The following is a 26,306-nucleotide window of genomic DNA, read 5'->3' on the forward strand; positions in this document are numbered from 1 at the left end:
ACTTGGAGCAAGCACAGCATCCTGCTCAGAAGGACTGTGTGCCACTGCAGCTACAAGGCAACTACATAAATACACACACACCCCATTTCCAGAAATTTATCCCAATGCAATGTATCCTATCACATACTTACACAAATACTTTATTCTATATGCTGTAATAGAAATTAAAAATGTTAATGCAGATGCAATTTTCACAGGCACAAGCCTACACCTTCACATGATTTCAAAATATGATTAAAAATACAGTTTTCAGTTAGACTTCTTGATACTTCTCAGTCAGAACAGAAATGGAAGGAAGTGACATGTATTGCAGCTCATGAACTTTCTGAAATCTGAGCTATGAGGTTGGCTAAACACACAGTGCTCAAATGACTGAATCTAGATTGGTTTTGTGATGGTGAAAGACTACTCAGCACTCACTGCTTCAGAGGCTACACCGCATTTATAGTGGGACTAAGAATGCAGCAGTCCAGAGAGAAAGTGGATGCTATCCTACAAGGAAAGAAAACAAACCAACAAAAAACCCACACTCAACCTGGGGCCGTGATTCACTGAAGCATTTTCATGACACTGAATTCTAATGTTTTTAAGCATTTATTTTCCACACTTGGCTGTGAAACATGGCTGGTACACAGTCCATCCAAAATGCTGAGCAGCAGAAATGAAGCTTGCTAGCCTGAGCAGAACTGGAACTCCAAGGCTTGATGCATCAAGAGTGCTGAGAAATGAACCTCTGGCTGGTCCTGACAGGCACCCCAGTGCTGCTGGCACCCACAGCAGTGCTCTCCAATCCAGTGGAACAGGCACCGGCCTGTGCAGCACAGAATTATTTTCACTGCACCTGCAGCGCACAGACAGGAGATAATTTACAATAATTTGTCAGGATTAACCTTTTGATAAGGCATAAATTTTTCCTAGGTTTAAAGCACTTTATAGAGGTGCAAAGGTTCATTTATATTAAGCAAATGCTGCATCAGCAGTTTGACAGTAGCAAAAACTGTGATGCTGAGACTGGTTACAACTCTGTTGGCCTTAATCTCTATCGCAATAAAACCAAGCTTGGCATTTCAGTGTGGCAAGATATGATTCATAACTAACCATCATTCTTATTTAGCTTTGGAAATGTCAAACAGGATAATTAACAGGAGATACTCGTTGGTTCACACATTCCAGATGTAGAGATTTATGTGGCCTCTGCATCACCAAACACTGACAAGTTATTTGTAGCCACATGTTTTAAAACTGCCTTTGTATTTCCCTCATATTCAGTGCAGCCAAACATGAGTCAGGTCTGAACAGTTCATGCTCCTGACCTTATCCAACATAACAAGTAAAACACAGAGTTGGTTCACTATCTTTTTATATGCCAAATCCAGCTATTTATAAACATATAAATAAAAAATAAATTCTATGGCCTGCTGTTCACATGTGAGTTTCATCATTTCTCAAAAAACAGCCCCAAGGAGCCTACAGTGAACGTTACCCAGTTCTCAGCCATTCACACCACCTACGTTTATATTTACAGCGCTGTTCTTCACTCTACTGAAGTAGGCAGGTATTTTTAGCCATGCCATGATGCATGTTTAAAAATTGATTAAAATAAATACTCCTACAGCATTTGCATTTGAAGAGTACACATCCCACACACTCTTCTGCTGGACCAAACCACACATAATAAGGTGCCAAAATATTTTCTTGCAAGAGAGACACTTCCAAACATTATACCAGCAGAAGCTCCCCTGATACTTTGCCAAGAGCCCAAAGCAACAACTAGAAACTATGAAATATAGTCATCCTCCTGGATAATATAGAGAGGGAAACTCTTCCCACGCAGAAAACACAGGCTCTGGTACAGCTCTGCACTGCATTTTGAATCCATACTGAGCACAGGCCATACCCATATAATAGAGAGGCAAAAAGCAGGATTGCTCAGTAGGTTATCATGTATTTCATTAAACCTAATCCATTTCTCACTTTTTCTTTGTAATAAAGGAAAAAATATACCAAGGCATAGTTTGATACCTAAAAAGCAACTTGAAGTTTTTGGTTTGACCTGCCATCAATGATTATTTTTATCATTACATCATTGAAACATTTTAACAGTGTCTAGATTCACGCATAAGAATATGACTGATTACTAAAGGAGTTAGGTTTACAAGCCTTCACACTTACTGCTATGTCCACAATATTGTTTTCAGTACATTCTCTTTTGAATTACTACCATTTTCTTCTTTAGAGAGTGCAGAATAGCTAAATATACATCAAACTGTGAGAATCACATTTGCAATTAGTAGAGTATCAGAAATACAATTTCTAGACAGAGTACACATGCATCTATCATCCATAATAAATGCCAGACACTTTGCATCCCATACTCCAACTCAATAAAGTAGTTTCTATTCAGAACAAAATCTAAACCTCAGTATTGGCCTTACTGGGAATAAATGTAACCACACGTTTTAATATTTTGTTGAAAGCCGATTCTTGACACTTACCTCAACTTCATGGACAGGTCTACCAGCACGCACCAAGGCAATAGATTCCAAAACAAAGACATCTAGATTCTCTTTTTTGTTTGGAACTAGAAAAGGGGAGAGTGTGGCTGTGTGTGTGTGTGATTTGGTTTCACCTTTTGAGCTTTGAAGAAAAAGAAAGCAAAGCAGGTGATGGAGAAAAAAACACTATCTAGAGGTTTTGTTGGGAGAAACCAGTTTTTAAATGTTCTGTTTAAAAAAAAAATCTTAAAGTTTTCTTATGGCTTTTGCCTTCTGCTTTCTGTTTCTGTACTTGAGCTATGGAAAATTAAAGAAACATTCAAAAGAAAACATATCATTATTTGAAAATCAGATAAAACACTGCTAAGCAAAAAGAAAGCTTTTGATTGACAAAGTGGAAGTGAAGGAAAAACACACCCACTGAAAGCATTCATGCCACAGATGAATCTTGGATGCCAGAGAGAAAGAAATTAGGTTTATAACTTCAAATATTTGTACAGATCCCTTACTCCTACCCTATTATTAATGCCACTAAGTTCAGAAGCTTGCACAAAAAATTACAAAATATAGATACCATGTTCATCCCTGAACCCACTGAAACAGGTCTCTAACTTCAAGGGACAGATGATAAAATGCAGCTGAAGACAATGGAAGAAATAGTGTTTATCTATGGCCTAACGTGTTTATTTTCTAATACTAATAAAATAAATAAAAAGTAAATACTCTTCAGAGACTCTTACTTCCATCACATCATTTAAATGAAGGAATTTAAAAACAACAGTTTAAATCACCATTTGTGTCAATGTAAAAAAAAATAATTCAAGCTTGCTTTTCATTTATTCTTCGTTATTTTCCTTAAGAAAAAAATTCTGTTAGTAATCTTCAAGACCTTTTCATTTGAAATTAGCTATTATCCTTACATTAGCTCCAGCACTTTGCCATAAATTCTATTTATATTTAATCAATGTGATTGACTCTGTTGGTGACCATGCACAGCAATGTTTAGAATTAGTACATCCTCACCTACTACACCTGCTGCTGTCTTATGCCAGAAGATGGAAAACAAGCTCTCCTGCCTTCTCTTCCAATTTTCTCTTAATTTTGAAAGGAATAGCTACTGTACTGAACTAAATGGAAAGAAAATATTTCCTCTTTATGAACAGGCTGGCTTTGTCAAATGCTCACACCTCAGGCATAAATCCAGCAGAATCCCACCACTCAGTGAGCTGATTTTTCTCTCCAAGTTCAACAAAATATTTAAATTCATTTTTTAATTTACAGTAATTTCCTCAAGCCCAAATAAACTCATGCCTCACTCTCCAGTCATTTTTAAGCTCTACATTATTTCAAGAAAATATTGAACTGTTACATGCTTTTTCAAAATAAAAATATTTTTATCAACTCAAGTCTTTCAGGAAGAGGCCTTTTCAAATAATAAATTTTGCTTTTATCTCTAAACAAAAGTGTAAGTATTGATTTTACAGCATTTATTTCCTTGTTCACAGAACCAACTGTTGTAATTTTATTAGTGCATTTGGGTATTTAAAAGTAACAGGAAGAAATGAAACCTACCCAACCATTTTGTACAAAAATCACCCAAACCTCCAAACCAACAATTTCTCATCCTGTTTCTCTGCTTAACATTTATTCCTACCCTTATAACAATTTAGACTTTTTGCTTTTTAAACATGGAAATATTTTCCTAAAGCGGCAGCAATTGAAACAACACTGCCATTTCTCTAGTTTTGTACTGACAAAACCCCCCAAACAAGAAGCTACTGTAAGTAACAAAAGCAGAGTAGCTGTATTTACATGCTGCACAAGGTGAAGCCAGAATAGATAAACCACTCTACTCAAATCTCCATGACAGCACAAACACATTTCATAGCTTGACTTCTCTCATAGCACCTCAATCCTCCACTGAGACCATTTGCACTACAGACAATTATATGATCTCTAAGTGTCCTTATTTTTCTGCAGACATGGTAAAGCCAGGATCCCAGTAACTCCACCACAGAAAAATTCCAAAGGCCCATGGCCAGCAGGCTGGAAGGGAATAAGGGAAGATTTCATGTGCTCTCTGCAGGACTTGCATTTCAAGGTCTGCACAAGTAAAAATCACCAGATCAACAAAATGAGAATACACTTGTTTTCTAGGTCCTACAGCTCGTGTTTCAGCAAGGCAACAGATGATGTAGAACTGGGATCTGCTCTTCTCCAGTCCTCACAGGCACAGGCAGCAGCCCATCTTTAACCTCCCCCAGAGGAGCCTCTCGCTAAGCTCGTCACGTGCAGTGGGGCACAGCACAGCTGTCAAGGACAGCAGGGACACCACACAAAAAGCTGACAACTCCTCCCTGCCCCACTCCCACCCCAGAGCAGAGCAGAGCCTGGCACAGGCCGCCTGGGGAGCAGCAGCAGCTTTAAGGACTCCCGTGCTCCCCAGGGGGACAGCCCTCGAGTCCACCCCACAGCCTCTGGCAGCAGCCTGGCAGCTCCTCTCCTTCACCAGGGCCAGGCTAAGCTGGTTTAAAAGCAGGTAGGAGATCCTCCAGTTTTACCATGACTCAAAGCATCACATCGTACTTCTAAAAATAAAAGACTCTTTTTATGGCAGAGCAGGAGGTGACAGCAAGATTACTGTGGCATTTGGAAAACATATGAAAGGACAGATGTTTTCGAGAAAAGAACTAATTCCTCCTTCAAATGTTAAGCTAAAATATTTTGTCACCTTCTAGAGAGGAATTTTTTTTCTTCTGCACAAGAACACAAGATTTTTTCCATTGCAACAATAAATTAAGACCATTGGATTCAGAATCAGTTCTTAGTTTGAGCTACGTAAGTTTGTTAGACAACACTTGGAAGCAGAAGTATGACCTATCTTCTCTAATGACCTCTATTTAAAATTACATTTTTTACCTCAAGTCAATTAATAAATGTCTAAATTTTCCAGAAATTTTTTTTGCCTGATTGATATACCAAAGGATCCATTTATTCCTTCATTACATAGCAAAGAAAGATCTCAGTTTTAAGTGCCAGATCCAGCTGTAGAGATGTAAACTTAATTACACTGTGTCACAATTTCTAATTTCAGACACATGTCAACATGTAAAGGTTCCACCTAGATACAGACTAATGCTGGAAACAGAGGACAGATTTCATTTCAATTTAAATGGGTTTGCTTGCAAAGTATATTGTTCTTCTTAGACAAGGGAAACGATTGACAAGTAAAAATACCCTACTAGATTATTTAAGCATTAACTGTAAAGTTGAGAAATAAGGCACTGTGTGAATACAAAAAGACAGAGTTAGTAAGGAAAGTATGATCACTTACAGGGATATTACATTGATGCATGTGTTAAACACACCAGTCACACAGTATGGTATGACTATCATAAATAAACTTCTGATTTGGACTCCATTAAAAGTGCATAATTTTTAATTTTTTTTTTAAATGTTCACAGAAAGATTCACTGGGGTTTTTTTTAACTGGATGGAGAAATTAATTATAATTCTCTTTAAAAATATATTTTTTTTAAAAATGCTCAACTATATCGCTGCATTTCTTCATTGAAGAGAAATTTGAAAAAAATCCTTTCAACTGATCTGTTTCTTAGGAAGCACCACCTTTCAAAATGCAGTCCTGATATGCTTGGATTCAAAAAGACTGTTATCAACAGATATCCTTTATTCAACACAAGAGGTATTCTTTAATATTCACTGAACAAGAAAAGAGCTCTTAATAAATCTGATACCTATGCAATATTCAGCTCGCATTTGATACCATGGACAAGACATGATTCATCAGACATGCTTGGTTCTACCTCCATTTCAGCATGCTAGCAGGTACTGTTTGAACAGGCAGGTCTCTGGATTATTCCATTTCATCCTTTCAGTATTGCTCCAGTGATCTAGCTCACAGCTATCAAGTGCTGACAACTTCTCAGAAGCCCTGTCCTTCCCAGGCTCACCCTGAACGGGAGAGGGCAGCTTGCAACAAAGCCATCCATCACTTCCCCCTAACAAGAATTTTGAAAGCAGGCACCTCTCAGGCAGGCCCCCCAACACAGCCTGGAGAATACCATTTGCTCTTGGAGCCAAGCACTATGGAAAAAGAACCATACACTTGGGACTCACTTTTCCATTTTGGAATCATCAGAGAGGGGCAAAAAAAAAAAAAAAAAAAACAAAAGAGAGAGAGAAAGAAAAAGAAGAAAAAGAGGTAGCACAATGAAGAGGTAACTAAATACCTGTGCAAATGATTCCTGGAACTCAGCATATTTATTTACAAATGAGCACAGTTTTGCAGCTCACACCGAGTAAACTGGGCTCATGGAATTTGCAGAGTAGGTTGATGTCTGTGGGGGCATTCACTCAAAATAAAGGCTGCCCTACAGAGCACAAAGGGTTTGCCATTCAAAAACCTGCTTGACAGAAAGTAAACATCTGGCATACTAATCTCAACACTGCAAAACATAACTAATTCTGAGAAGTTCATGCCAAAGTCAGTATAGTTCCCTGCATCAGCCTTCTCAAGGCAAACACACACCACTCAATCATCATCACTGACAGACAGCTTCCAGTACTTATTACCAGATAACCAATGTTTGGTTTTGGGGTGCAGTGTGCAATAAACAGACCCCTGCATCTCCTACAGGAAATCACCATCACTGGTATTACAACATAGAAATCAACCAGCACTCTCTTTTTTTCTTTCCTAATTTGTTATAGTTATTCCCCAAGGCCTCCATGGGCAAAATAACTGATTGATCTTTCTTTCCTGCTGTTTAGGGTTTGGAGAGATGATGCCTATTTTTCCTAAACTGACACACACAATTAACAAGAGAGTCTCAAAAGATGCCCTGTGTTTCATCTTTGGAAACCAGTTTCCATTTATAGCCAAGCAAAGTATAATTTTCATAATGCAGCGGAAACACCCAAGAACAGGATTTCAGTTTTGCCTTCCATTTCTCTTTACACATCTACCAGCGTCTGGTGACTGAGATCAGTTTCTAACTGCAGACAGAGTTTCTTCTGCCACTTTTTGAAGAGAGTGCCAGTAGGCAATTGCCCACGCCCTGTCAATGCTGTTCAATAATTTAACACGGCTAATACAAGATCAATCTGATCCACATTCTTTTTAAAAGGTACTGCTTAATTTTTACACAGATGCACCAACCTGCTAGACGTATCTACTGAAGTCTAAACATTATAAATTTAAATCCCCAGTGCCTGAAACTCAAGTTCACTGAACTTACAAGACAACTTGCACACGTTATAATCAGCTGTACCATCTCTACAGGGGAAAAACACTTCTAGCAACAGCAATTTAACTAACTCCTGCCTGCTTTGCTCACAGGGCTGTTTTTCCCTGTACAACCAAGATAGGTTCTTTGGCAAGGTTTGAGTTTTAGTTCTGGGTTATGCAAGAAGAACTAATGACTTCTTAAGCCACACCATTTCTCTGAAACCAGTTCAGAAGAGCTCTGATCTTCCTGTTACCTTTTTGATCCTAAGTTATTTTCATACCACTTCTTCAAAAACTTTAACATCTCAATCACAATTCAAATGTCTTTAATCAAAATACTGCCCAGAATAGAGATAGTTAAATTGGTAATAAAGGATAGAATACACTGGCTATCTGCTTTATACCTCTCTGAAGCAGCTCTAGTGGTTGAAATCCAAATATAACCAAACCAAAAGTGTAATTTTTAGTTTTCTTTTTAAACAGAGTAGAACACACAATCTGACTGACGTTTACCTTTTTTCCCCTTAGGAATCAATAGAAAACACATCTGCAACTATCAGATATTACCTGGGTCTGTATGCAATTTACAAACCATACACTGAAAGCTGACACAAAAATACTTCTAGCATCTGTAATATTCATGGGAATGCTCCCTGTTCCTAATGCCTCTCCTCTCAGCTGCTACATCACAGTTCCCATTAATCCTCCCTGAACTCTTCCCTGTCTGTCGAGCTCGTATCCAGGCATGATGACAGCAGCCTCCATCTTGGTATGCTGTAGCTATACATCTTGCTCAGCTAACAAAGAAATAACGTATTTTAATTGACTTTGGCATAGTTTTAGGACAGCACCACCAGCACTTTCCAAATGGACTTGAAGCATCTAGTTGCTTTCCTTCTCCATCCTCAGGATGTTTTATCTAGATGAAAAATTTAGGTGGATTTCATCAGGAGAATTATTTTACTTTTTTTTTTCTGTGAAACTCTCAGAAGCCAAAAATGTATGGCTGTCAGAGAAATAACTTTTAAAAAAAAAACATAGCAGAAAACATGCAAAACACCACACACCAATTTTCTGCTACAAATACTTGTCAAAATAGTAACGACTCAACAATAAGATGATTTGTTTAAAATCCTTTGTTCCACCAATGTCTCTAAGTAGTGAAAAATATTCCTTTTTATTTAGTTATACTAGATACAAAAATTAAAAAAAAAAAAAAAAAAAATTTTAGCCAAGGATGAGGACAAATTAGCTCTACTCAGCAGATTTGTGTACTTGCTGTCCAGCTCCCAGAGGAATGAGCCCTTCCAGCTCCTCTTTGGTCTGCACTGTCAGCTGAGACAGCTCCAGAAGGGCTATGGCTTTTCAGCTTTATTCTGATGAGTGTTGCTTTAACCTCTGAAAAATGTTATCAGCATCTTCAGTGACCACAGCACTTAAGTTATGGGTGAAATTGAATAAAAAGCAACAAAATATAAATGTGGAGTGAGAGGATGACATGGCACACCCAGTATTCCCTTTACATAGCCATGAGTCCTACCAGTAACAAACAAACTTTTGTGGCAACAGCAGATTATTTTAATAGACAGTTTAATTCTTTGTAGGAGTCCAAAAGGAAACACAGAATGTTATTAATTATCATTGTTATGAAATGCATATGGAATATGACAACAAAAAAAATTAAAGCTGCATCCCTACATAAACCTCATTTCTTCTTCTGCAAGATCCTTGCTGACAGGATAAGGCAAGCAGGAAACAATTGCCTTTTACTGTTACAACAGCAGAGGGGCATTGGAAGAACAGGCTCATTGCAGGTTCAAATCAAACAAAATTAGATTTCTTCACATGAAGTCCATTGTGGAATTCAGCACCACTGGGTGCAGTGAATACTACCAGACCTTATTGGTTCTAAAAGTGATGGGAATAAAAATCCTGAGATTATTAAAAACTACAAAGACACTTTCACTCAGGCAAGCTCAAGACTCACAAGCCATAAATCACTGGAAAATGTGAAAGCACTAATACAAACTCTTCCTGTTCCCACACTCCTCCTGAAGTGCCCACAACAGCTCAGAGAGGATCTTGAGCATTACAGCCTTGAATCAAACCACTTATACCCACTACAATAAAGCCTCTGAGCTACCAATTACGTAGTCATTGTTTTTGTGCATACTCTTGCATTTGAGTGCACCACAAAAAAAGTTCTAGCGCATTTGTTGTAACTTTTTCCATCCAAGAGACAAAACTTTGACTAAGTATCATTATTCCTGCCTCTGACTCCTTCCCCCTCCTTACCAATACTGTAAATTCTTTCCTTTTATAGGTGGGCAAAATATAATTTTCATATTCACATCTTCAGATTAATTGTAGTTACAAATAACAAGGTAAAAATTATAGTCAAGTAGACAATGCAGTGCCAAGCCAATGCAGATGTTCACTGAAACTCCCCCTCACAAAGGACAGGGAAAGATAGCAAGAAATTGATAGCTTGCTTCTCCCTCATACTAAATTTGTGGATTTCATTCACAGCAAACAAGACACCTTCAAGGACTCCAATTTCAACAGTGATATTACAAAAGGAAAGGAATGAGAGGGGACAAAGAAATCTAACCAAAACATAAAAAAACAACCAAACAAAAAAGCCCAACCAGACAAACACACACAAACTGAACAACAAAACCCCAAACAACAAAACATTGCACACAAAACATTCAGAAATCCTGATCATAGAGCACACAAGTTGAAACCAGGAGTTTTAATCATTATACCAGGAGTTTTTGTTTTAGTTTGGATACCTGAGTATCTGAACTGAAACTAAAACTCCTGGTATAATGATTAAATAGTTTCCACATAAAAGTGATAGACAGTCCTCCCCTGTGCATTACCTCTTACAGCAAAATTATCAGAACTGATGGGGAAAAAAAAATCTAATTCCCACCACACAGGCAAAAAAGAAAAATCTCAGAGAGGGATGTAAAATTCTCAGCTCAAATACTCTACAGAGACAGACCCCCACATGATATTCCCATTCCAATTGGTACAACTGGTGCAGAGGGAAGCAGGATCCTTCCTGGGACTTCAGTGCTCTGCATTTCAGAAGCATCACTGAGTCCAGAGAATAAAAGGATCCAGCTGGAGAAGCAATATAGGAAAGCCCTAGGCAATGCTGAAAGCAAAGCAAATGTTTTTACCCCTGCCACAATGCACCCAGGGAGAGGACGCCTGTTTTTCACAGCCATAAAGAAAAAGCTACATCCACTGGAATCCAGCCAGGGATAGGTGTCATCAATTAATCAAAACTTTACCACAAGGATGACCATGATCCCATGGACTGATGTGCCCACTTTTAACCATTTCCTAACATCTACTGTGGTAATACTTCACTCCTCCAGTGTGCAGCCTAAGTGCCATCACAGAGAGACTCCAAGCCAAAGCTTCCCCCACCACCATCCACTTTTCAAGCTGAAAAAGTTCACACTCAAAAATATTAAAATACATTGGGTTAGATTTATTACATCCAGACCTGGACCAGATAACCTCAAGCAACTAATCACACAACCTGAAGTATCACAGCACTCATCAGGGGTATTGCCAGATTCTGGGATCATCTTATGATGGGGTTACCTGAGATTATCCCATCAGAGTTCTTAGGAAAATGAGATACACTGACCAACTGTCAATTGGATTAAACTGCTGTGGAGGGGTCTGTTTTCAAACTGAATTCCAAAAAAAAAAAAAAATTAACCAATTCCACCCCCCCCCAGTGCTTCTCAAAACCAAGAACAGAGCAAGAACATCTGCTCCCCATGCCCCTTTTCAACATAATCAGAGGAATGGTCTGAAAGATAATAAAAAACACGAAAATAGATAGCACAGAAAAGCTGTTTTATGTGCATGATACCCTGGTCCTACAATCCAGTCCTCAAAGGTCAATATGCAAATTTTAAGAATTCTTTGAGAACCTTGGGCACTCACCCAGATGTGTGAATTTACTGGAACAAATCCCAGGCACTAAGATTAATTGAGTGCTCATAAATCAGCACTTGCTTACTCACTGCAGTTTCTAATGACAGTTACAGGTATTAAAACATCTTGGAATTCTAATCCCTAGAGATTACAGGCAATGGTTAAAATTGGACCAAATCAGTCACAAATCACTAATGATCTGGGAAGTGGAAAGTGCACAGACACTCCCTAAACCTTTGGACAGAAACCAGAAAACTGCACCTACTGCACAAATAAGTGGTTACACTCCAGAGAACCTCAGGCCTAATATTCCACTATTATTTTTGGAATGCCAGGTTCTTTGTTTAGCTTTTAAATGAGAAATGGGCACACAATTACTTTAAGAGAGAGAGAAAGGCTTAGTAAAGCAGAAACACTCTACCTCTGTAGTAAATTAAGCCACATAGCATAAGCTAATTGCAGACAAAATCCAGGGACCAAGAAAGGTATTTTCCTACCTTCTACACAGAACTCTATGCACAGGATTCTTTACCAAAAGAATCCAAATCCTACCTCATACACATAGGGAGTTAGGTAAGTGCCCACTGTGACATACTGAAATGATTCTGTATCTCCCAGGAGATGCCCCAGTATGGTAAAATCCAGGTGCAAATGAGCAGAAACAGAGCTAGAGACAGTATAACAGAAAACCAGCTGGAAGGCAGCACACCTGAGACATACAGCTGAGAACCCAAAACCACAGAACCATGTGTTCTCCTCATATACGAAAACCACTTATCTAATCTGACTACAATATGGACACCTCTGCAATACATTTACTACATGGATTCTATGTAAACCAAAACAATCCCATTTTTTCTCCTAAACAACAAAACAACTCAGAAATCTAGAGAATACTATGATTTCCTGAGCTAAGCAGCTACTTCATAACGAGAACTTCTCATAACCATTCAGAAAAGCAGCACAAGTGCAACAAAGCAAGCATGGAACAGAAGACTGGCAATATTCTCAACAGCTAAAGCCAAAGAAGCAATAATGAAAAACTAAGAGAACTCCATACTCAGCCTCCAGTTGCCTTTCTACCAATAAAATCTTACCAATAAAATTATTTTTAGGGTGCTCAGAGGTGCCAAAGAATTTTTAGTACATCTAAGCGCTCCCCAATGATCACAAGCAAGAGTAAACAAGAGCACATATATTGCTACAAGCTTTTGGGATAACATGAAAATCAAAGTTAATGAGATCCTTGTAGCTTCCCTTGTTCTTTAAGCAAGTAACCTACACTGCTGGATTTGCAGTTAGCAAACAGCCACCCACTGTATTAAAAGAATGACTGTCAGGAGCAGCTTTAGGATATGAAATTTTGCTTCACTGGAAATCAAATTCTCATTTTCTCCCTACATTTTGCTTTCTTATCTCCATTACCATCAAACAAGCAAAAAATATGACAAAAGGTTTTATAGTGCACTAGAAAATCTATGTGCAAATGGAAGAAACCTAGGCAATTGACAGAAATCCCCAGAAATTTAAGTTCCACTGAAAGAATTTTCCAAAGCTCACTACCTAAAGAACTCTAGAGAAAACGTAAAAAAAAAAAATCAAAGGTAAACACACAAATTTCTTTTTAAGTTCCCCTGCCCCAGCTCACTGCAGTGCATACACACAGAAATATATGCACAAGTGTTCTCCCTTTTGCTTAGGTTTCCACTTTCTTTTAGTGGTTTTGATATATGCCCTAAAATCAATATATGGGAAATAATGTTTAACCTAACCCAAGTTTTTCTAAAAGTCCATCTTCTCTTAATTGTAATGTATAGAATTACTGTATGTGTCCTATATATTGGCACTTAAATTTTGAGATTTGAAGCATGTAACAAACACAAAACAAAGGCAAACCTCCAAACTCCTCTGATGTAAGGCATTCAACCAGAGCAAGCCAGTCACCTGGTGAAGTCTAAGGGTAAGCAAACAAAAGGCATTAAAAAAAAATATCTTTTTTAGTCTCTTATTTAACACAGCTATATTTTTCCATATGTTATGTGACATAATCTGCAATATATTATACACTTCAAAAATTCAGGAACATAAGAATCAGAGCTATTTTATTTCATTATAGGGGAACATCACTGATCCTCCCACTTTCAAGAAGATTCAGATGTAAAAAAGTGACATTAAACTGGCTAACAGAAGTTGCACTAAATTTCTTCAAAACCAGCAAAGATTCCTTTCAGCCTGACATATCTTGCTGCCCCGGACCTGACAGGCAGCAGTAATTTAGGAAAGTGCAGGTGTTTATTTGCACATCTTGTGTCTATTTTATAGCCCTCAAAACACACAATGCTTCCTATTATACCACTGAGAAGCTGCTCTGACAGCAGGCTGTTGAATCTGAGACACAGCATTATCCAAAGTGGTAGTAATAACCACCTCCAGTGTAGCTTTTGCTACACCAGTAGGATGACAGACTTCCACAGAGGCACAGTTAAGCCGTTTCCTGCATCCACAGAAATTGTCCGGATACCTTAATTTTCCTCAGACCTGTTCCACTAATTAATATTTTAAAACAAGAAGTCGAAGATATCAAGGTTACTGCATCCCTGGTCCAGTTTTAGTATACCTTTCTGCATACTTCCAAAGATGCACACAATTTAAAAAGAAAAAAAATATTAAATACAATCCATATTCACAGGAATTTGCATATGGATTTCTAGTTAAAGTTGTTATTATTAATAAGCACAGCAAGATTACCAGCATGTGCATTACTACTCTGCATGCATTAAAGATGCATCTTTGTCTGCCTTTTTCTTCTGCTTATCTACCCTGTTTAGAATGTTAAACTTCTGTGCTATGTAAATGAAAATATTTAATTATGCAAAGCAAAGTGGAAAGGTTTACATTATTATAATTGAGTTAAATTCTTTCTGCTTTAAGCTCAAATACTGAGAACATAGCTGAGCATCTGTTAAGAATTTCAAAGTCTTAAACTGCTGCTTTATAAATTTTAAGAGCTACATGTGAACAATTTGAAGGCTTTTGATGTTAATAAAATTACTGTAATATATTCAGTTTTCATGGTTAAAATTAAGGGAAGTCTGAAAGCTTAATGCAAATCCAAGGTGAGAAGCAAATTCAGAAAGAAGTCGCTTGTTTGCTGCAATTTTTCAAGTCTCATGGTAACCAGAATTTATAATTGCAAACAAATGAACAAACAAATGGCTAAGGAAGCTAAAATAGAACTATCTCAGGAAAACATCATCTTAAGAGCAACCTGTTCATAGGAAGAGATCTCCTTTAGCAAGAGAAAACCTAATGTTCACAGTTCCACACACAACAGTGACGAACTCATTAAAAGGTCAGGGTGACATACTGATGACTGTGGTCACTTCAAAGGGATGCTTGTCCTAGGTCTTCACCTGACTATGCTGGGGCACTCAGCAAATACACCAGTGTTAAGAGCTGCAAAGCAGGATGTCAAAGAACTGTATATTTTTATTAACAGAATTTCATTGAATCCTCACACTATGAATAATCACCAGATTGGCCTTCTACTGGGGTACAGAGTACAAGTAGTCCAAAGGAGCTCAAACACACAGACTTTGAAAGGAGGCAGAAGAAGAACACTCCTGTTCTTCTGCCAGCTTCACCAGCTGCAAAGCTGTCATTTCTCAGATCTGAAACACTGAATTTAGCATGATACTTAAAATATTAAAGAAAAAAATCTAATTTATTTGGATGTTCAGACTGTGAACATGCTGGCTGTTTACATTCGTAAATAGCAGTAACCCTCCTTTTTTTCTCTGATCAACCTCACCATGTCTACTTGGCCACAAAGCCAGAGTAATCTGCTGCACAGGGAAACAAATGCAGTTTGCAAGAAAATACATCTGGTTCACTAATTTGGAGCTGCACTCCAAATTTTCAGACATTCCCTGCCACACATGAGTGACTGGCCTTGCTCCCGTGCCATGGAAGTGCTTACAACCTTTAGCAATGGGAGAAGGTTTAAACTTTTTTACATTAATGTTTTGGATGCAAAACTCTTGACCATGCCTTCCTGTGCTGTTCAAGTGAAACTCCAACCTTCAAGATCTAGCACCTCCTCCTCAGGCAGAGGAAGCAACAGCATCCTCAAATATTTACTCAGTCCTGGTTTCCATCCAGATGCTGATGGTTTAAACAAACAAAGAAATGTGGGCAGCAGATTATGGCTAGAGGTTTGATCAACTGCTCTGCCTTGCCCATCCCATACCCTGGAATACCTGGACCAGCTGAGCAGGATGATAGGACTCAATGCAGGCTCACTGCTGTGTTGGCAGCATCACAACATCACCTCCTCTGAGCGGCTGGGGGATTATTTTGAAATAAAGTATTACAGAATCACACCAACCACTCCACAATCACAACTGAAATTTTCTTTCCACTACAGGCCTAGCTCTAATGCTTCTCTCAGGGCAGAAATAGATGAAATAACTTAGCTAATTACAAGCCTGCATACTTAGCTGCATTGTTAATATCTAATTACTTGGGCTCTAAATATAAGCAGATTTGAGCTTTTTACCACTGCTTATGTGTGCTTTCATTGGGTAGCCCAACACTGGACAGTTGTGGGGTTTTTAAGGTTAAATCATTATAAAAGTATCCAAGCCCCAGCCCAAGCCAGCATTTCTGCTGAGTTTCTCACTTGGCACAGGCTACACTTCATACTGACTGCATAATTTGAAGGCTCTGCCTCACTTGCTTATCCCCCACTCAGCCTCCCAACGAAAAACCTCACACCACTGAAGGCATTAAAATGCATTAAGCTAGATAACTGCAAAATGTCATGAGCCCTTACTGACTCCACGGTTTAAGTGTGGGTTTTAATAGAGGTAATATTTCTTCATTGCTAGCCAGTGCAAGATTTGTTACCTACACAATGACTCAACTATGACATCTTTTATGAGTGATATGTTAAACTAATTAACATTAACCTAGCAGAAGAATCAAGCATAAATTAGAAACCATTTCAGTTAAAGATACAGAGGACTTTACTGATAATTTTCCACAAACAAAAGATGCTGGCCCTTGAAGTATGAGACTTCCTTTTAAAATTAACTAGTTGAGAATTATTATGGCTGCTTCTTTTCAAAATACAATTTGTACTTATTTCAACATAAAATAATAAGGCATGTGCATATAGCATAGCAATTCTAAATCCAAGAACTGAAGAGCCAAGACAAAACAAGAACCTTACAAAAACTATAAGACACATTAAATACTCTATTATGTTTAATGAATTGTTTGTTCCCCTACAGTCAGTAATGCCTATAGATTTTGACAGCTCTTCTATACAGCAAGTATGGCCCTGTACCCAAATGCAGGCATCAACTGGCTTTGGCAATATTCTTTTGCGTCCATATTGCTCATACTTTAACACTTATTTTTACAATAGGTAAAATTAGCAAAAAATTCACCAAAAGTACACATTTTGTCCAACAGATAGACCAAGATCCTTCCAGTGAGAGCATCCTGGCACTCTTTAGAGAAACACTAAGTGATTGTAACTCCCTCAGAAACTAGCTACTATCAAGTATCACTCTGGCAAATGGTTATTATACTACATTCAACACCCACCTCTCCATAGAGATTCTCCTTTTGTTTTCATAGAAGAAATTGATCCTACCTAAACAGAGCTAGAGCTATCCTGTCTGACTTACTGTGTTTTGCAGTGATGGCAGTACATGATCCATAACAAGTTTTTGCCAAGAAGTTAATCCAGGCACTGACCTGAAATAACCAGATCTTCTTCATCTCTCTCTTCTGCCTGAGAGCATTCAGAAAAAAAAATTAAGAATAAAGACACCCTGCTCCTCTTACAAACCACGGACATAAACCACTGCACAGGGTAGAAAACCACACGGGAATGTGCTAGATGCAAAATGGCTCCTGGCAGCTCCTGGGGTGTTAGTACAGCACTGCTCACACTAAGCAACCAGAAGCCTAAAATATACGTTGCTTTAATCCAGCACCCATCACTCACATACATCATTTCTGATACAGCAGAGCAGCAAACCAGAGAGCTCCCCTCCACTTTGTGTTTAGAGACAATCCACCAGACTACAGCAGGTGTGCAAATCCTTATTTTTAATAATGACATTGTTCAGCATCTACAATATTCTCTCCTACAAAGTCATCAGTCAGCCCAACTGTGCTTCACAGGACTGCACCAACACTATAAGAAAATGCTCAAGATGTATAACCCTGGGCAACAATCTCAACAAAAGAACGAATTCTTATTCTGCCACCTTACTGTCTTATTCTCTCTGATCTGTCACAACTTAACTTACTGCCTTTTGAAACAGAGTTCAGGGGAAAAAACCTATTTCAACTGTAACACACAACCCAAAGTCAAAATGACAGATTGGTTTCTTTGCATTTGCAAATGCAAAGAAATCAATCTGGAAATGATTCTGGTCCTCCTTTGCAAAGATCCTTTCACTTGTGTCAAATATAGGTCCACTAATGCACCTACCCTGCATGAAGTCCACAAGTAGCATTCCATCCATAGTTTTGATTGCACTCAAAACAATTGCAACTGAAGATGTTAAAAAAAAAACCTAAAAATAGTGACCTCTAGCCATTTAAAGTATTACGCTGTGTATAATCTGAAGCAATGAATTCCACAAAAACCAACACACATAGTGGAAACATACATATATATATACACATTGTACATACTCACACCAAAAATTAATCTATATTGATTACCAGTGGAAGAAACTAATTTTTTAAGTGCTTGTCAAAGGTACATTTCAGCTCTGCCTTGGTGCTCTTCAGTGGTGCCTTTTGGAAGTGTGAAGGGGAGGAGTATGCAGTGTGCCTGGAAGTGTTTTACAGCTGATTACAGTGAATTCTTTCTGCTGACACTTTTCCATTACATGTTTTTTAACTCATCAGAATGTGCACACAGGATGGATGTATTTTAATAAACAAATTGTTAAATTGGAATTGGACACATTTTGAGTACCCAAAAATCCAAGCCAAAGAGGGAAGACAGCATTGAAGGCCACCAACAGAAGCCAACAAGAAGCAAGGTCTGAAAAAAACCAAGAGACTGCTCCAAGCACTTGTTTCTTTGGGAAGAGGGAGCAATTTCTCTTATAGGTGCCTTTAAAACTTCCTTTTCAGTCCTATTACTAGGTGAATTGCTGTCAGAAACACACACCAGGCTATAGACCCCTTCCTACACTGCCCAAGCACTGGAATTCCTGCAGGAGATATATATCAAACACTGCCATGATCTCAGACACAGATTTTAGCTGCATGGAAAAGGAAAGCTGTAAAGCCATACAATGCATAGACTTAATGCTATAAAAATAATGTATACAAATCCTGAAGCTGAGAGACAACTGTGTGATAAAGAACAAGCTTTTGGGTTTAGAATTGCATTTCTTTAATTCTTTCTTTTTCAAGTGTAATTTCAAATTTAAAAAAAAAAAAAAAAGGCACCAAAACCACAAAGTTGTGAACCTGAACCACCCTTCTTTCCAGTGTCTGATTTTCAGTGAGGAGCCATGCCTGTACAAGATTCATCAGTCCAGCCCAGGAGGCTGAATGAATAAACCTACTGGTTACATGGTATCATAAAACTTTGAATATGACAAAATTAAGCCCCAGAGACAGATGATGAAAAGAGTGCTATCTTATCCATCTTTTTAACAAAAAGGCAAGGCATCTTTTGTAAGGGCAAGAGAGCATGTCTTTCAATGCTTGAAGCCCAAAGCGTTGAAACAACAGCCTCTCTATAAAGAACAATTGAGTTCACGTTCACACACACCCCCAGTGAAGAGAGCTCAATGAAAAGCCCCCTGAGCTACCACCAGATCAGGTCAGCTGCAGCCCCAGCAGAGCTGAATTCACATCCTACCCAAGCCTAGAAGAAAAGCAACAACTGACAGAAGAAGTAGCACAATTATATAAAGTAGCTTACAGGCCCAATTTAATACCTGGAGTGACAGCACACCAGCCTGCACCAAAGCATCAAGTTGCTAAAAAACACCTCAGTGTTCGCTGCATAATCCAGGGTACCTTCCTATATACTCTGGAGCCACCACAAATATCATTAATTTCAGAGGACAGGCAGAGATCAATACTGGCTCCAATCAAAAACCAAACTTCAAATTCTAAAAGATAACTAAATGGCAGCCACACAAAGTTTCACCCCTGAGAAAATCTGGAAACAACATGTGCAACTCCTGAAACACTTACCTAAATAAACTGTTGCAAAGAGAAAAAAAATAGTAAGTGTATCCTCAATTGAAGGTTGCACTGATTCGGGGAGTAATGTAACACAAAACGTGCAAAGCAAAAGTTAACTTTGTTTCCTTTCACAGCATTAACTGTCACAATTTTATCACGCGCCAAGAAGAAGCCGGTGCTACTGATGTTTGAGATATTTATTACTTATGCCACAGCCATTTAGAGATTTCACTCCATTCTATTAGAAATGCTCTGATGGCACAGGAGTCCTGACACATAAATTATGACAAACAGCTTCTCATCCATTCCCACAAAATCCACGTCTCTTTCCTCTTCCCATCCATCACTAGCAACTAGCCCTTGTTTTCAAAATGTCTCACCACTTCCTTTCCTCACCAATCATCACTGGCTCACAACCAAACCAGACTCCATCCTTATCAACCCAGAATACCCACTCCCACTGCTCACTTATTTATTTTACGGCAATCACATGCCTCCTCCTTCCATACCCAGCCGCCTCCCAGGCCTGCAAGAAATTCCATGCAAACATTCATGATTCTAGTTCAGCACTCTCTCTTATCTCTGCTGACATGGAAGTAATGCTGGCATCCAGAGGAACACCACACTCATCACCCCCATGGGACTTAAGGCCTTAAAATAAATTTTCCAAAACAAAAAAACAACAACAAAAAAAAAAAAAAAAAAAAAAAAAAAGCAAACAAACAAAAACCCACAAAACCAAACAAAAATAAAAACACACAGAAAAGTGACAGAAAAATTTATACTGGAATCTTTGGAACCTTTCAGCTGTATCAAAATGCAGTTAATTTCATAGAGTTGCAACATTATTCTTAAATAGAAGGACTGTAGCTTTAGTTTACAAATATAATGAAATTAAATAAGTTTTCAATTTTTAGCAGTAGCAAACACATCTGGACTAGGTAGGAGCTTTTTCTCTTCTTTCTTCTTTGTACAGAGTCAAACTCAGTTTCTTCTCACTAATCTACAATATTCACGGATTTAAATATAGAATCCACATTTGTAGTAGTCTCATAACCTTTCAGGGGAAGTACTGTCCCTGTCCTCGAAGGTCGGAACTAATTTTGTGTTAAAATATTCTAAGTCCCCCCAGCTTATCCATTTCCCCCTACCAAACCCAAACACATCTATGCATTTCAATCAAGGAAAGGTCAAGATATCAAGCACAATGTGGCCCTACCTCAGGCTTCACAAATAGTTTGTGATAAATTTCATGTTATGACAATGCAAGTAAAAAAAAAAAAAAGAATAAAAATAGAATCCATTAGTGACTTGGAAAGCTTCTTGCTACATAAAATAAATCCAATCAAGAAACAGAAAATGATTCCAGACACCATATGCCTCTGTCCTGACATTACTGAGAGCGCTTTACAGAAAAAGCAGGTCACATGTTGGAAGCTTTGTTTTCATTTTAAGTCTTCATGCAATTATTTCTCAATCAAACTGCAATACAAGGTGTAGAGGATTGTGGTTTGTGTAAACCCACATCCAGATTTCAAGTGGAAGCTCTCTCTTTCCAGCCTTGGTTGACTTCCTTGTACCTCTCATAAAAATTTCCTCTGACAAGAAAAGAAATAAACTGTACTCCAATGGTTATATTGCTTCTGTAAGAATACTGTACCTCGAGTTGCATAATAAAGGTGACAAACCAGTGAAAGGAGGAAAATAATTAAAAAAGAAAACATCATATTTACAATTATGACTTCTACTATAGTAAGCTATATGATTTCACACCCAGCCTTGAGCAAAATACAGAAGAAAAAAAAAACAGACACAATTATCAATATCATTTTCTATGGAACCAAAGATACAAAAACAACTCCATTCTAGTAAGGTGCCCTGACCTACAGCTTCCATCTTGCTTTCTCAGTGAAGATCATGAAGTGAATATTTACCATGCCATGCCCCTCATAGTTGCCCAATAGTCTTTGGGCTACCTGGGAGCCCTTTCAGGGACTAACAATCTTATGTCCAAAAGCTTTCTCCCAAAATTTTACCCAAGAATCAAACTGTGCCTCCAAATCCTGAGGAGGACACTCTGGTGAAATGTCCAGAGAAGAAGCAGGGCTTCCCAGAGGAAGATTGAAAGGCAGCAGGCTTTCAGGAAAGCATCCCTATCTCCATTTTGTATCAGGAACCCCCCAAGACGGGCACACATGGGTCTACAGAAATTTCTACCTCACTTGGGAATCCATGCATCGAGAAAAACACTTCAACCAAAGAGAAGGAACAGTCAAAGAAATCAAGTCTTATCACTTTTTCCTTTCTACCTTCCTAGATGTTAATGGATAGGACGTTATTCCATGTGCCATCTCCTCTTCCACCTAAAAATCTGGCAGTAACAAAACCTGCCCTGTTCTCATCTACCCATTTTTCACAATACACAAATCCAACAATGCAACTCACCTGCCCACAAACACTTCACTGTAAAATTTGCACTCTTTGCAGCCTGTTAAATCTCTTCCACACTCAGGTTGGGTTGACCTGAAAGACCCTCGTGCTTACCCTCACCTCAGTTACCCAGAGCAAAATATTTTCTCAAAAAACCAAGTACATTGGCTAGAGGCCTTCCTTAACTGAGAGCACAGTTCCAAAGAGGAATCGCTGTTTAAACTGTGTGGATTTTTTAAATTTGTTTTAGGTGCAAATTCTGCTACCAGATCAAAATACCAGGGTAGGCTTGTGAGGGGGAGTTCAGACCTCCCTATGCCCCAAAATAAACCACATTGCCTCAGAACACCTGCAAGAGTTTCAATCACCTCCTAAGACTGTCACAAGCAAAGCAAGGAACTACCAAATTGCAACCAAAGAGAAATCACAGAAACAACCTCTTCCCCACACTTCAGGCTCCCATACCCAAAAAGCTTTTCTCAAGCAGCAGCTCCTCCCAACCAGCCCCCTCTGAGAGCATCAAGGCTCCTTCCCACCCCAAGTAAGGCAGATGGTCCCCATCACCCCTCCCAGGCCCAGGTGCTGCTCCTTCCCCACAGTTCTCATCCTCCACCCAACTCCTGCTGCATTTGGTGCCTTTGCTGGGACTGCTCCCAGGAGAAAGGTACAGAGACACTCCAGCCAGGGCCTCCAGAAAGCATTTCCCCATCTCCCTGCAAGCCCCAAAAGGGTCTTATCTCCTACCAGTGCAGCACACCTCTCAGCTGGGAACTACCACTTTCTATCTGGACCTGATTTTCCTCTCTCTGCAGATCTCATCTCCAAATAGGACTATGATTCTTTGCATTTTATTGGAAATAGTCCAAAGAAATTTGAAGACAGATAAGTTGTAAATTTTAACAGTTTGTCACCAGTTATTAATACTGGAAATGTTCAAAGTACAAACAAATGCAAATATATCTAATGATTTGCCTACTATACCCAGAATCTTATGGCAATAATGAAATTCATTCTACACAAACTCTCAGATTAAGCTAAGGAGTAATTTCTCCTCAGTAATTTTTACTCCTTAGAGTAAAAATTCCCTTCCATTTTCAGTGCTGATGAAATTAATAGCTTTCATGCAGATAAATTAAGTGTACCTCTAAGTTCAATTTAGTTTTCCTAAAGAGCGGCAAGTGCCTGAGAAGAAACTCAGCTAGAACAAAATCTTCACAGAAACAAAAAAGGATTGCAGTTTTGATTTTCTTTAAATAGACAAAAATAACAACTAGGGTTCTTTTCCAAGATGACACTAGATAGCAGCCCTAAATATTTTCATCCACACAATCTATTTATTATTCTCTGTCTTCTCTTTCCACAAACAACCCAAGACTTTCCATTTCTGAGACTTCAAATTAAAGACTTTCATATGGTTAGCTTCAGTCATGCAAAGTTCAAAAATAATATAAATGCAGAACAATATAAAGACCGTAAATCTAAATGTACATTAATTACATCCAGTGTGTAACAAAAAGCTTACCCACAATAATCAAGAAAATTAAGAGTAGGTCTTTATTAAAACACAGTCAGAACCAGGAAATTAGAACTGTATTGCTTCTTGTATCTCTGTTTACTACGGGAAAGGATCACAAGTGATTATTTGTTCAGATTTCTATTTTGCTCTAAAGTAGGCCAGCCAGCTCAGCACTTTTCTTAAGATTATGAATACTTGTCTGCCCTACATATGGTTTAGGCTGAAACCAATCAGTTGAGCTGCAACATGTAGCAAAACCGACTATTTTCACATCATTCATTTTCAGCTGTAGTGAAGAAGTGCACAGAACAGGTATAAAAGGATCAGATTTTAAATACTTTTAAAATTTGCTTTGCCATTAGCACGGTTCACTAAGGAGCTCACTGATTTCCTCACTCTCGGATTAACACTTCATCTAGATTCAAGAATAATTTGTTGTTCATTAATAACTCTTTAACCATTTGTTTTCTCTGCTAGTTTCCAGTTCATTTTTTTACATTGATTATCTCATTTAGTAGGAAAACTGAGTGCTGAACTGCATCCAGTAGACTTTCATATTACTAGGACATTCAAGATGCAAGCACGTTCTGCAAGAAGCCTTACATCAAAACTTTAAAAACATATGAAACAAAATAATTTCTTGGATTTTTAACTGAATACTTTTGTTTGCTCTTTCTTCCCCACACAAGCCACCCTTGAGAGTTTTGTCGTTATTTGGAGGAAAAGAGGTTAAATCATAGAAGGTTGCTATCTTGAGTTCAAAATAGAAAATAGTAACATCGTCAAACAAACTGGGCTATTTGGAAGATTAGAACTGCAGAAAGTGCTTTGCTTAAATTGGTTTTAACTTATTTTTCTTAAAAGTTAGGTAGTCCCTTTTTCTAGAGCTGCTAAGCTCTCATAGACTCTATGAAGTCATTATCTTCAGAATATAAGTTAATTATGGGGAAAAAAATTTCATATTTGGGTTTTCCTTTTCCATTTAAGATATAAACGTTATCAAATCATTAGTACAACATTTCTGTCAGATTAACACCACTCAAAACTCTTGGCAGGTATCAGTAGCAAGGCAAAACAAGAGGAAAAAAATAAGAGGCTACATAGCAAGTTTGTTTAAAACAAAGGCAAGTATTTGTATTTAGTATTCTGATGTATGAGACAGTATTTTTGCACCAGGGAGAAGCATACCTTTCAACAGCTGCAGAACCTTGGTGTCAGATGGTGATATAATCCAAATGGGTCTCAGCAGCATGTCCCACAATATCCACAAGTTCCAGCACGGGGCTCTTCCACTTCCCCCAGGAGACCATTAACCATTGCTATGAATCCAAACAGCTGAGATGTTAAGCAGCTGTATGGTCCAGTTTGAACCACGATATGCAGCCCTGAGGAATCCCAAGCTGTATTCCACCATCCAAAGAGTAGTGCAATATGGCACCCATCACAGACTGATGTTCTGGCGACCATCTCATTTTCCCAACAATCATGTTGTGACCTGTTCAAAAATGAGGAAGAAATGTTAGTTCAGCACAGTAACTCTGCCACGTGACTCAGGAGCTAACATACAAATATAAAGTTATGCTCTTCTGAATAATTTCAAACACAAATTTCTTCACAGATTTAGACACATCCTAAACTCAAAGCCTGGTGGTAACATTTTGCTTTAAAAACATTGTGGGGCTGGACTGTAAGAGAAGAAGATTTAAGAAAAAAGCTTTCATATATTTCTACAGATTGCACAGTCTTACCTTCCAGAAAGCACTGAAGTGACAGGGAAAAAAGGTAATATAAAGGCTCTTCAACTGCCCTGGCAGGTATTTAAAAACTAATGAAAACAGTAAGTCAATGAAAAAAAAAAAACCAAGTAGCAAAAATAAAACTCATCAACCCTTTTGAGGGAAACATATGTGATCTTCTCTGCCTCCTTAGCCCTGTTGCAGTGTCTCCCCACAGCACCTCCACCAGCAGATGTGCTACTTCAGCTGGGACCTAAACTTTGAGCACTACTGATGCCATTTGGCCCTGGAAGAAGGCAAAGCTGCCCAACCCACCTCAGTCTGCTCTGGTAGTCCCTCTGTGCAATTCCTCCAGAGGTGCAAAAAGCAAGTTTGACTTAGGTTGGGAAGGGGACTATGAGGAATGGAGAGAAAAGTCTGAGTACTCTGCAGAGGAGGGAACAATGACGTGAAGAACAGCGTTGGGTCTGTGAAGATGGGGTGGGGGAAAGGGAAAAGAACAAACTTCCACACTAAGGACAATGGAGAGGAACCAGAAGAAGCTTTTAGAAATTGGAAGATGCATGTACACAAAGATGAGGAGAAAGGAGAAAGTGAATATTTGTGAACAAGAATTACTGCTAGAAGCTCTGTCTGCATAACTGGGTAACATGGATGTAGGGCAGTCCACAGAAAAA

The 26,306-nt window shown here is 38.4% G+C and overlaps 1 long non-coding RNA gene across 1 annotated transcript in view; it reads right to left on the reverse strand.

Moving 5' to 3' along the window:
• LOC139600470 (uncharacterized) overlaps positions 1-25,938 on the reverse strand; it is a 179,712-nt gene extending 153,774 nt beyond the window's left edge. Inside the window, exon 1 of the long non-coding RNA XR_011682557.1 lies at positions 25,082-25,938. This is a non-coding gene — a long non-coding RNA (uncharacterized lncRNA). The remainder of the gene's footprint in view (positions 1-25,081) is intronic.
• Positions 25,939-26,306: the final 368 nt, after the last annotated feature.

Source organism: Agelaius tricolor, unplaced genomic scaffold, assembly GCF_023055355.1.
Source record: "Agelaius tricolor isolate 1412-34295 unplaced genomic scaffold, bAgeTri1.0.p SCAF_2, whole genome shotgun sequence".
NCBI classification, from domain to species: domain Eukaryota; kingdom Metazoa; phylum Chordata; class Aves; order Passeriformes; family Icteridae; genus Agelaius; species Agelaius tricolor.